Below are 12,568 nucleotides of genomic sequence, written 5' to 3'. Positions count from 1 at the left end.
TTGGAGGCAAGGATTTTCCCTCTTGTAAAAGGACAGAGCATCCCAGGAGCTTCTTTGACCAGTGGTTTTTTTGAAGCTACTTTTTGACTCTCTTCAGTGCAGCCAATCCATTGAGAAAGGGTGTGACTCGGGAAAAGGAAGTGAGAGCCAGTGCAGTTATGATGATAAAGAAGAAACGCTGCTCCTCAGATCAATTTGCTGTGCTAGAAAGAGCAGGCAGTCTCGTCCTCAGACGGGCTTGATTCTTTAACCCTGGCCAAGTCAATGATCCTTCCAAGTGATAGTTTTGCCCTAATTTGTAAAGTAATCTGTAGGCATATTGAAACAGAGTGCTCTGAGACTGAAGCTCAGAGCTCAGCAGGTGGGCATATCACACCCTGTTGGGCAGCACACTACCTGTGATAGTGGACAAGGCTGTTCATTCCCCCAGAGTGGCCCTGTAGGCTGCTTCTCACAAGGTGGTGCACACAGACCCTTGTGTCTGCCCAGACTGTCCTCAGCAGCCTTCAGCCAGGGCCCACCTCTGTTCTTTGGTATGATCACAGTGGGGTTTCCTAGACTTGGAGCCTCCATGCTCTCTATCAGGGGAGCTTGGGAAGCTGTGGGAGTGTGGTGGTTGGGTGGCCAGGTGGCATTTTTCCCCACAGAGGCCTCACCTCTCCATCGCATGTGCTCCAGGTGCTACCCTCAGGGCAGCACACTTGCCTGTAGCAAGACCAGCAGCTGGAAGATGGTGAACCAGGAGGGCTGCGGGGAACCTGTTTCTTTCCTGTGACTATTCCTGTAGAAACGGGGTGGTGGCTTTCTCACTTCAGCTGTATTAGGTTCTGTCACAAGGATTAATTACTTTTCCTGTTGCTTTAATGGTGATTCACGTGGGAGTCCCAGGCACATGCCCAGTTACCACATAACTGACCTGGGGCAGGTTAACTTGTCAGCCCGTGTGGGGGCGGCTCCCTGAAGGCTGGGGAGAATCACAGGGAGGTCTGCCTCGTGGAAGCAAGTGATCATATAGGTGTGTTAGCCATTTTTACTTGATTTTATACCTTTGTTTTTAAAACCCATTTTATTCTTGGAGCCCCTAAGGTGGGCACTGGGCAATCTGCATTTGTTACAGGTTGCCATGGAGACAATCCCTGTATCTTGAATAAACATATTCCCCACATGTACAAGGGGGAAAGTAATGAAATGTTTTGAGGCTATCTGAAAGTGAATGCTAGTTTTGTTAGTTTTTAAAATATATATATATACACACACACACACACACACACACACACACATATATATACACACACACATACATATATATACACACACATATATACATATATATGCACACATATATACATATATATATACACACACACATATACATATATATATATATATATATATATATATATATATATATATATATATATATATAAGTGAACTCACAGTCAGTCACTCATTAGCTCTTAAGCACTTAAATTTTCCAGGCTTTAGAAAGGAAAAAAAAAATATTTTTTTCACACATTTAAAGAAATGGTTTTTAACAGTTTGTCAAATCTTAGGAAAGCAATGTTAGTATAAAGGCCTACAATGAAAACTTTCTTAGCTTCCTCAGTACTTGAAACCCAAAGTCATAATTAACTTAGTGTCTAAAAATAGATACTAAGTTAATTCCCAGCCAGTGGTTACCTGTGGATTAAGATCCTGATCCTAAGAGAAGCAGGCAGAGAATAAATGCAGACCCATGGACCTGACTTCATCAGCAGCAGGACGGGAGGACCAAGGACAGATTGAGGCAGAAGGGCAAATCAGGGGCCCTCTGCTGGGTCAGTACTGGTGTGTGGGGGTGGCATATATGCATATGTGTGTGTTGTGTACACACGTATGTGATACGTGTGCAAGTGCATGTGTGTGAATGTGTTGCCCGTGAGTTGGAGTGTGTTGTGAATGTGTGTGCTAGTATGTGCACAAGTGTGCGCACCTCGTGTTGTGTATGTGCATAAGTGTGTTGTAAGTGCAGTATGTGGGCAAATGTGCATGTGAGTTCGCAAGGGTGTTGTGTGTCACAAATGTGAGCAGGTGATGTATTGCAAGTATGTTTGTGTGTTTCAGGGCCATGTGTATATGTGTTGACATGTAAGTTAATGTTTTGCAAATGCATGAGGGTTTTCACATTGAGGGTTTCAAATGTGAGTGAACCCATGCATGAGTGTGATTGAGTGCGTGGTTGTCGTGTGTGCGGGTGTGTAAAATTGCACAGGTCTGCACGGTGGAGGGCATGTGAGTGCACACAAGGATTCCCTGGGAGCGTGCCAGGGTCAGCAGCTGGTCCGCCACTTAGTTCATTGTGGCCTCTGGCCCTAGCAGATGGGAATGGGTCCTTACATGGAGCTCACACTTCACTGCTGAATACTTCCGTCTCCAGCCTCTGTCTGCATCTCACTGTCCTGGGATGAACAGTGTGCCTGGGAGTCTCGCTGCTGTTCATTTGTGCCGGCCTCAGCCTGCTGCCGCAGTCCCTCATGGACCAGGGCTGAGCCTCGCCTGCTCTCTGGCTGTACTGAATCTGACATGATGGATGCAGTGAGGTTAGGTCAGGCTAAAGCCCTGACTTCTGGGCCCAGTTCTACCACTTTCTAACTGTTGATGCCATGCACATTGACACCTTGTGTTTTTCTTTCCCTGCCTGTAAAATAGTGATAGTGGTACCTACTCTTAGAACTCTTGAGAGGATTCAAATTTAACATACCCCAGTGCTTGGGACAGTGCCTGACAAATTGTGAGCCTCATACATGCTGTCTTACGTGGTCACGTACTCACACGCTCATACGAATCATGTGGACTCACTCGTTTGTACTTGTCTCTTGGTCTCTGAGGGGATTTGTTTCCAGGGTCCCCTTCTATAACATGGTGTCATATTTGCACATCCCCCAAATACTGTATATCATCTCTAGATTACTTATAATAGCTAACATAGTGCACACACTGTGTAAGTTGTTGTTGTGTTGTATTGTCTAAGGAATAATGAGAGAAAATCCACACACATTCGGTGCATACGCATTTTTCAAAACCATTTTCAGTCTGCAATTGCCTGTGTCCACTGATGTAGACCTGCTGATGTGCAGGGCCTGCTACATTTGCCTTTCATCTTTATTATCCACACACATTTTCCTCCTTGATTTCGGCTTTGGCTGTCATCCAGCACGAAAGCAGCTTTCTAATTGGTTGTTTGGGCCCAACTTAATAGTACATACTCACAGGATTGTGAGTGTGGCATGGTTTTGTGATTGATTGAACAGTACTTGTGAAGCATTCTTGAAAGTCAGGTGACCTTTCAACAGAGAAAACTGAAAAGGGGAAGAACAGCGTCTATCGTGTGCTGTGTCTGCTGTGGTTGTTGGATGTGAATTTCCTCTGAGGCGAGTCAGTCTTCATGGAGTTGCTTCCATCCTCCCCTGGGCCTGATTAAAATCACAGTCCTTCCCTGCTCTGTGTCTCCTCGTCAAAGTCTTCTGGGTACGTGAGAAAGAGGGCAGCTGCAGGCACCGTGCGGCACCCAGATCAGGTGAGAGTGCGGCCATGCCCTCTTCCTGGAACACCCAGCCTGGGTCCAGAGGCGGCCTCCTAGGCCTGCCCCAGAACCTTGGCCAAGAGACAGCAGAGGCCAGTGTTTGCTGTAATTCTTTAATCTTTGCTTTTTAAAAATTCCCATCCAAAGACACACCCTAAAATCTTGACGACTTTTAGTCTTTAAATCTCATTCTAATTTCTTCTTGCGACTTGTTCTGTGACCTTAAGTCTTTCTTAAGTGTCTCTTTGGCTTTTGAGTGAGGGGATTTTAGTTGAGGATGTCCAGTCCCTGCCCCTTGTGGGAGCCCCTGAGGCTGCAGCTTGTCCCTACCCCTCCGCCTCCCCTACCCTCCACCAGGTTGAGGGGGCCCCTCCTCCCACACCCTGGTGTTCCCCCTTGTCTATCTGCAAACACGACATGATTGAGGTTATTGAAACATGAGAGTCCAAACCCCCTGGCCCTTCTTGGTGACAGCAGTGCCATCTCTCTCCCAGGGACAAGTACCTCCTGGGATCGCTTGATGATGTTCTTTGGCTTCAGGGACAGCACACTGGCTCTTCTTTTGTTTAAATAAGCAGACGCTCCTTTTATGCCCTTTTTGTGGAGAAGCTGCTTTTCTGCTTAGAGGTGAGCAAGAACACTGCTCAGCGCTGTGTCTCTTCTGTGCCCTTCCTATGTCAGCAGGCGGTGACGGAGTGACAGACATCATGAATGGTGCTTTGCCTTAGCCCTCACCTGCTTTATTCATTTCCTCAGGTTGCTTGTCCCTCACTTCAGCCCCTTCCTGCCTGCCATGCTGCAGATCTGTGAGCCAAAGGAGAAAGCAAGCCAGCCTCTGTGAGGGGCACGTGCTTTCATAATTGCATGCTGATATTTTCTGCTAAAAAAGGATAAACAAGCTTAGAAACAAAACTCAGAGGGACAGGTGGACCTCATCAGGCTCCAGGGAGGTCCCCATGAGGGGACGGTCCCCCCGTAACTTTCTCACTAAGAACCCAAACCATAAGGAACCCCATAAGATATTTTGTTTCCTTTTTCTCCCATATTCTTTAGTGGAGCACTATAGTCCACAGTGGTGGGATCTGTTATCACATGTTCGTACACGCACACAGTACGACAGTATAGCTTGGCCAATATCATTCCTCAGTGTTCCCTCCACCCTCCCCCAGTCCCTTTCCTCTACTCTACCCATCTCCCTTCGATTTGCATAAGATCACCAACCTTTCTTTTCCTTTTTCCTCTCTAGGTTCCACATAGGAGAGAAAACATATGACCTTTGAATTCCTAAGTTTGGCTTAACATAATCTAAAGTTCCATCCATTTTCCTACCAATGACATGTTTTATTCTCCTCTATGAATGAATAAAACTCTAGTGTGTATACATGCCCATTTTCTTTATTCATTCACCTACTGATGGACACCTCGGCTGGTTCCAGAGTTGGTCTATTGTAAACTCTGCTGTTTTCAACATGGGTGTGCATATATCACTACGGTATGCTGACTTTTATTCTTTAGGATAAATACTGAGCAGTGGTGGGTCTGGGCCATATCGCGCTCTATGCCTCGTCTTGAGGAACCTCCTTGCTGACTTCCATAGTGGCTGTACTAATTTACAGTCCCACCAACAGTGGGAAAGTGCTCCTTTTTCTCCTCGTCTTATCCAGCATTAATTATTATTCGTGCTCTTGATGGTGGCCATTCTAACTGGAGTGAGATGAAGTCTCAGTTTTGATTGGTGTTTCCCTAAAGGCTAATGGTATGGAACATTTTCTTCATATATTTATTGGCCATTTGTGTTTCTGCCCCAAAAGAATATTCAAATGATTTTTGAAAATGTTTTTCAATGTTTCAATTGTGGTAAAACGCAGATAAAAGTGCTATCTTGACTGTTTTCAAGTGCACAGTTCAGTGGTGTTAAGTATTCACATCGTTGTGCAGCCATCACCCTGGTCCATGTCCAGAACTCTTCCCATCCCAAATCAAAAGTGTCCCATTAAACACTAAACCCCCCATTCCTGGTCCTCCCCAATCATCCTTCTTTCTGTCCCTGTGTATTTGATCACTCTGCCTCTGGTGAGCAGAGTCGTTTGTGTTTCGTGTAATGTTCTCAGGGTCCACCCGTGTTGTGACAGTGGCAGAATTTCTTTACATTTGGAGATGGAGGGGTTGTGTGGATGTCCCATCCTTACCACTTGAGGGGTCCCCGTCCTACTTTCCACAGTAATTCTGGCCCTGTGTGTTCCCATCTGCTGTGCACAGTGTGCCAGTGTCTTGTGCATGTCACATTTATTTCCTGGTTTAATGATAGTGGCCATCTTCATGGGGGTGCGGTGGGGCCTCGTGGTTTTGACTTGCATTTTACTAGTGATTATGATTTTGAGCATCTTCTCTTGCTATTGACCATTCATATACTTTCTTTGGAGAAGTGTCTATTTAAGTCCTTTGCCCACTTTTTAACTGTTTGTTGTTGTCGTTGTTATTGAGTTGTAGGAATTCCTTGATATTCTAGCTATGAATTAGCCCCTTATCGTATGAATGATGTGCAAATTTTTCCATGTGCTTCATGGCTCTCTTTTGCATCTGATTGATCCAATGGTGTCCTTTGTTTTGATGTAGCACAGTTTACTCTTTTTCTCTTTTTGCCATCTATGCTTTCGGTATCATATCCAAGAAATAACGGGCAAATCCAGTGTCAGGAAGTATCTCCCCAGTGTTTTCTCTTGATGGACCTTTATTTTATTCATTTATTTATATGCAGTGCTGAGAATTGAACCCACATGTGAGGCAAGTGCTCTACCACTGAGCCATGATCTCCCCCCCCCCAATGTTTTCTCTTAGTAGTTTATAGTTTTAATTGTTGCATTTAGATCATTGATCCTCTTTGGGTTAAATAATTTTGAATTATATTATTTAAAGGAGGGGACAGTTTTCCTGTAGAATGTCAGTGTAATCTAGGACAAAAATAACTTGGGAAATACCCCTGATTAATGCAAGTTTAAAAAACAATACGGTGGCACACGCCTGTAATCCCAGTGTCTTGGGAGGCTGAGGCAGGAGGATAGCAAATTCAAAAGCAGCCTCAGCAACTTAGAAGTCCCTAAGCAACTTAAATCCCCATCTCAAAGTAAAAAATAAAAAGGACCGGAGATGTGGCTCGGTGGTTAAGTGCTCTGGTTTCAATCCCCAGTACCAAAAGGACAAAAGAAAAGATAGCTAAATGCAGAACCTGACGCAGGCTCAGCCCCACACTACAGAGGGAACTGTAAGGAATGCTGTTGGAACTGGCACCGAGACTGTGGGTCACACAGCAGATCAGTGTTAGTACCTGTAGCCGACACCTGCTCTGTGCTGATGTTAGAGAAGATTCCCTAGGAGGAGAAACACACTGGATGCTTCAGAGTAAAGGGGTCATGATGATTTTGACTTGTCCTCAGATGGAAAAGAAGTGTGTGTGAGGAGGGGAGGGGAGGAAGGGAGAGAACGATGGGGAGAGAAAGAACTGGTACAAAGGATAAAGCAAAGGGAGTGGAACAGGAGTGATAGAGGAATCTGGGGAGGAGATATTACAAGTGGTCTTTTTAAGTATTTTTATTCCTACTAAAAAGGAAAAATTGGCTCATGTTAGTTAAGACCTCCTGGGTGAGAAGTAAGAAGGGTAGGACTCGTAGCCACCAGTGATTGATGGAGGAGATGGAGCTGGAGCCTGGAGCCTGGGGTGTACCAGTGCCAGGAGGGGCCTAGAAGCAAAATCTAGGAGACCCTCCCAGGCTCTCCATGCTTGCCCCTGCTCCTCTCTGCAGTGCTCTGTGCAGACTTCTCTGTGAATTGATTGGCTTCTGTGCATTTACGCCACTTGGGTGAATCCTATGGCCCTTGGGACATGATCTTGGTGACCCAGTTACCTTCCCTGAGGACGTGGGCTTGGTCCTAAGGGACAGAAGGTATTCCTTTCATGAGGTTCCTTGTCTCTCATCTCAAAAGTTACCCTGTACACTGTGATGCCTTCTGAAGAGGCCAGTGGGGAGTGGGCCTGGTGAAGCTTGCAAAGATGACCTCAGTCAAGGGAACAAGGTCAACATCACCATCAGTGAGAAGACCTTTGATGTGAAGGGCACTTACCTCTGAGCACTCTCCAAAATACCTTGTAACACACATTTAATCATCAGAAAAATATCAGACAAATCCCAAATGAAGGGTATCCTGTGAAGCTCCTCACACATCCTCTAGACTGTCCTGGTCAGAACAGGGTAGTTCTGAGAGGCCTGCACAGCCCAAGGAGAAGAATGCCTCAGGGATCCATTAGGGAAGACCAAGGGAGTGGAAATAAATGGCAAGTTAATAATATCTCAATGTTGGTTCATTAACTACATCTAAAGGCAGGTGTGCCGGGTGCAGTGGAGCACACCTGTCATCCTCGTGGCTCGGTAGGCTGAGACAGGAGGATTGAGAGTTCAAAGCCAGCCTCAGCAACTTAGCAAGACCCTAAGCAACTTAATGAGACCCTTTCTCTAAATCAAATATTTAAAAGGACTAGGTGTGTGGATTGGTAGTTAAATGTCCCTGGGTTCAATCTCTAGTACCACCCCCCCCCCAAAAAAAAATAGTGTGTTGTAAGATTGGGGTTTATAGTAGGGGAACATGGGAACTCTACTCTCCACTTAGTAGTTTTTCTTAAATATAAAACTGCCCTGAAAAATAAAGCATATTGAGTCTTAAAAAAAATTGGAGGGGGGAGTCTGGCAGAGGAGTCTGGATTTAGGGAGGGGACGGTGTAGAAGGTGGGCACGGTCTGTGTAGGTGCTTTGCTCTGGTGAACTGTTCGTCTCCTTCACTTTCAGGTGGTTGGCACCTGGACTTTCATGCTAGAAACCGCTCCCTGTTGGTCTAGCTATGGCCACTGTGGGTCGTCCGAGGCTGGAATGTGTAGGTTTTCCTAGGGCTGACTCCTGTGAGAACTTTCCTGTAGAAATAACAGTGCTTTGGGTGTATTTTGTTGTCTTGTGAGTGGTTTGGGGTGTGTGAATGCCATGTCTTAGTGCTAAATTTACAGATTTTTTTTTTCCTTTGTGATTTTAATGATCCTTTCTTATGTGTATTGCTCGTTGCAAAGAAAACAATGTTATGATCCAAACTTTGACACTAAAACTTGCCTGATTCCACTCCTCTTGTACTTTTCAGCTTCCAGGAAGCTGAGGATGAAGTTCAGTCATAGCACCTGTATTAATTAACCAAGAGGTTTATGAGTGTTGGATTTCCCTTTTCATTCAGGGGAATTTTTTTAAAAAACTTGTTCAAACGATCAGTATTTTAGCTGCTCCACATTATTTTTGGAATATGTGATTTAAAGTTTTGATGAAAGGTTTTGGTTGGTTTTCCAGTAGCACGTCCTTAAATGCCAGCAGGGTGAGCGGGGCTGCCCCGGGGACAGCAGCTCCATTTCGCGTTGCTGGCTGTTCTGGGTCCGTCCTGCCCCCTCCCCTGTGTGATGCCATAGGAGACATTGTCAGCTGCGACTGCGATCACTCGAGTCGCGCTGGTTGCCGAGGTAGAGGGTGCAGAGGATGTTCATCTTCTAGTTCAGAGGACAGGGATAGTAGTGCTGGCAGGTCAAGGGTGGCTCCCCTGGCTCTCCTGACTGTCTGCATCAGGTGTTCCCCACACGTTTGTGCCACGCAGTGATAAGCAGCCCCACCTTTGGTGATTCTGAAGTGGTTGCATCTCTGGCAGGAGCAACCATGTCCTGTGTCCACTCTCCTCTGCTGGGCACATCATGTGGATTTGCTTCTTCATTGTTACTACGATGTCTCCAGAACCAGTGTTTTGATGGATGCAACTAGTCATGTGAGGGTTGGCGAGGGGAGGGTGGCTGTGTACATCCCTCTGCATGGGCTCCAACATGGCTCCTTGCCCCTTTGGTGAAAATCCTGGAGGAAGAGTGTTTCTTCACATGACTGGGCAGGACTGGAGGGGACATGACCCTGTGGCTTTGCTCAGGCAAAGGCAATGATGACAAGGGTGAAGGGTGCCAAAAGGCCTCTTGGAGCCCTCGTGTCCCATCACACCCAGGGCTGTGCCACCAGCCTCTGGCTCCGGCCTCAAAGGCGTCCCTTTCAGTGGAACACAGCAGTGGCGACCTGGGGTCAGCTCATTGCCAATTCTAGGAGAGAGCATGAGAGCTCATAATTGACAGCCAACCTCCCTCAGCGCGCTCCTTCTGTAGTGAAAGGTTAAACTTCAAGTCTGCTTAACAGATGAGGATGGGAAACACGTTTCCCAGACCAGGATTACACTTGACTCGATGAAGGATGACGGAGCACAGAGGCCAGGCTGCGGACTTGACGTAGACACCACCTGATTGCTTTGCAGTCTCCATGTGAAAAGCACGTGGCTCGGCCAGTGTACCGTTCAGAGAACCTCCAGCCGGGACGGGTTGCGCTCACCTCCTGGGGCCTGTCTAGGCTACAGACATGGACATGGGAGGCAGCAAGAGAAGTAGGAGCAAAGTCCAGCTCCCGCATCTGTTGAATGGGCTCCTGGACTGTCCGAAACAGACTGCGCAGCTTTACCAGGGAGGTATGAGCCACTCCACGGGAGGTGGCCTCCACTAGAGTTCTGTCTCGGCGTGGTCTCTCTGTGAGGACAAGATGCCTCTCTCCCTCCCAGCCTCGCTCCAGCCAGCCCACTCTGCAGGGTCAGCTGGCTGGCTTGGTGTTATCCAGTGAACTGGTCCTAACTGAGCAGATGTGAGCCACCACCAACTCACGTCATTTGTAACTCTCACACTGTGGGCACAGCCCCATGGTCATTCTGTGTGCCCAGCTCATTCAGCTTGCACAATAGCTGATCACCTAGGAGTTGTACCCTGGGCTGAGATCATGCCAAGCAGGGTGACCTGGGTCTTCCTGGGGCTCACACTGTCGCCCCGCAGAGCACTTGTGTCCATGGCAGCTTCCCTGGCCATTTTTCTCGCTGCGGGTTCTGCTGGCCTTGAGGAAACCAGCCCTTCACTGTGTGGGCTGCAGCTCTGGCTCCAGCTCTCAGACGTGTCTTTTCCTTCACTCGGGAGGCAGTGAATGCTTGGGTTGTGGGTGTTTTGTTGTTCATGTCGTTGGAGAAATCCTTGGGTGGCCTTGCCTGATGAGACCTCGGGCTTTTCACTCAGGGCACCCTGAGAGAGCCCAGCGCCCTTCCCTGCCCCTGCTGTGATAGGAAAGAAGCACCTTCCTGTTCTGAACAGAGAGGAAGTTATGCACCAGGGACCCTCTGTGTATCCCAAGTTTCAGATGAAGTCTCAGTTGGAATTCCATCTCTCTCTCCTGGGAGGCTGAGGGTCAACCAGGGGAAGGACAGGAGAGAGAAATCTGAAAGAGGCAGAGGACAGGCCTGGCCTGTGTGCCTGCAGGAAGAGCCTCCGCCTTGCTCCCTGCCTGCCCTCCCCGGGCTGGGCAGAGACCCAGGAGGCCAAGGCCTGCAGTCCTGGACACTGACAGAGTCCAGGGCTATTCTCCTGTTATGTTCTTATCTCAAATAGCCATGCTTCCTAGGTGACAGTGTGGTGCCCTGACTGAAGTCATCCCAGGAATGACACAGCTGTCATGTCAGAGCTGATAGGTGCCTCTGACCCCAGGCCTGGCAGGGGTTCTGTGGACCTGAATACAGTGCTGCAGAGTGGGTGACAGAAACACATCCAAAACAGCCCTCATTTTAAGCTCAGGGCCACTCCCTGACCTCGTCATGTGGCCTTTGCATGGTCTGTATGTCCTGCCACCCACCTTGGACAACAGCAGCCCCAGATGCTGAGTTGAGGTGGCCTCACGCTCTCATCCTTTCCTCTGGCTGTCTCTGCTCACCCCCACCCCCTTCCGGCTGCCAATTTTCCCAGCTGGTTTGGCCCCCATTCTCGATTGCTATCTCCACCATGTTGCCAGGGTCTGAATCCACAGTTAGCCAGCCAGCCATGGGACCCTGGCTCAGTCACTTGAAGTGACCGCACAATGCGGGGCAGCAGCACAGACCTCCAGGTGAGCATGGCAGAGCCGCCTCTGTTGAAGTGCACCGGTGTTTCCTGCTGACTGGCATCTTTTAGAAAGTGCCAGCCTCTGATCATGTGCCCTGGCATGGCCAGCTTCTGTCAGAGCTGGTCATTCACGGTAGCTTCCTGGTAGCATGCTGACAGTGGGCTTCGAGGGTGTCCACCCTGCATCGGCTCAGTGCCCACAGCATCTTAATGATCTTCTGTATCAGTGTTGCTAGAAAATGGGTTTTGAAGTTAACCTCAGTAGCCCGTTGGCATAGTCTGGAATAGTTTACATAGTGCGTAAATTTGCTGTCGACATCAAGGTTTTTTTTAAGGTGGTACCAAAGATTTTGGTGGCTGTCATTTGACCCAGATCTACCTTGTCCCATGACTGCTGAGGCAGCCCAGGTGCCCCCTCTGGCCTTCCGCTGCGTCATCCTGCTGAAGAAGAAAGTCGATGTCCCCATCCCTGCCCTCCCAGGGTTCCCATCTTCTATGGCTTTAGTCTGCAGTGACCTGAGCAGATGCACGAGGCTAGATGGGAGGCCAGGCCTCTTGTGTCTGAAGTTCCTCAGTTACTAAGAGACCAGAGGGAGATGGAGGCCTGGCTGCAGGAGGCCCTTGGCCAGCAGGAGTGGCCCACGGAGACCAGCGCATGCTCCATGTGCTGTACTGCCCAAGGCTCTCAGCACACGCCTGAGTCAGTGGCATCACAGCCGCCTGGCACGCGTGGGACATCTGTATCACCAAGCCAGAGCTGCGGGGTACGACACCCGCCCACTGCAGCTGCCCCTGCTGGACAGTCACCTCCACCGCTCTCCGTGGCCTGGTTGGGCTCGCAGCCCTGGGGATCCTCCTTGGCCCTTCCCCCCACTGCCCTCAGCCTCATCAGCATCAGAGGAAAGGAAGACGAGGGTGATGGAGGGGACGCAGGAAGGGCCTCTTGGTCCAACATTGCAGGAAGCCCCACACCTGCTGCCCGCAGCTCC

The 12,568-nt window shown here is 48.5% G+C and overlaps 1 protein-coding gene across 4 annotated transcripts in view; it reads left to right on the top strand.

Moving 5' to 3' along the window:
- Positions 1–12,568, top strand: part of Dip2c (disco interacting protein 2 homolog C) — a 367,804-nt gene that overhangs the window by 341,510 nt on the left and 13,726 nt on the right. The window lies entirely within an intron of this gene.

The sequence above is a fragment of the Marmota flaviventris genome, chromosome 12 (genome assembly GCF_047511675.1).
Source record: "Marmota flaviventris isolate mMarFla1 chromosome 12, mMarFla1.hap1, whole genome shotgun sequence".
NCBI lineage: Eukaryota > Metazoa > Chordata > Mammalia > Rodentia > Sciuridae > Marmota > Marmota flaviventris.
This window is presented reverse-complemented; position numbering and strand designations above follow the sequence as displayed.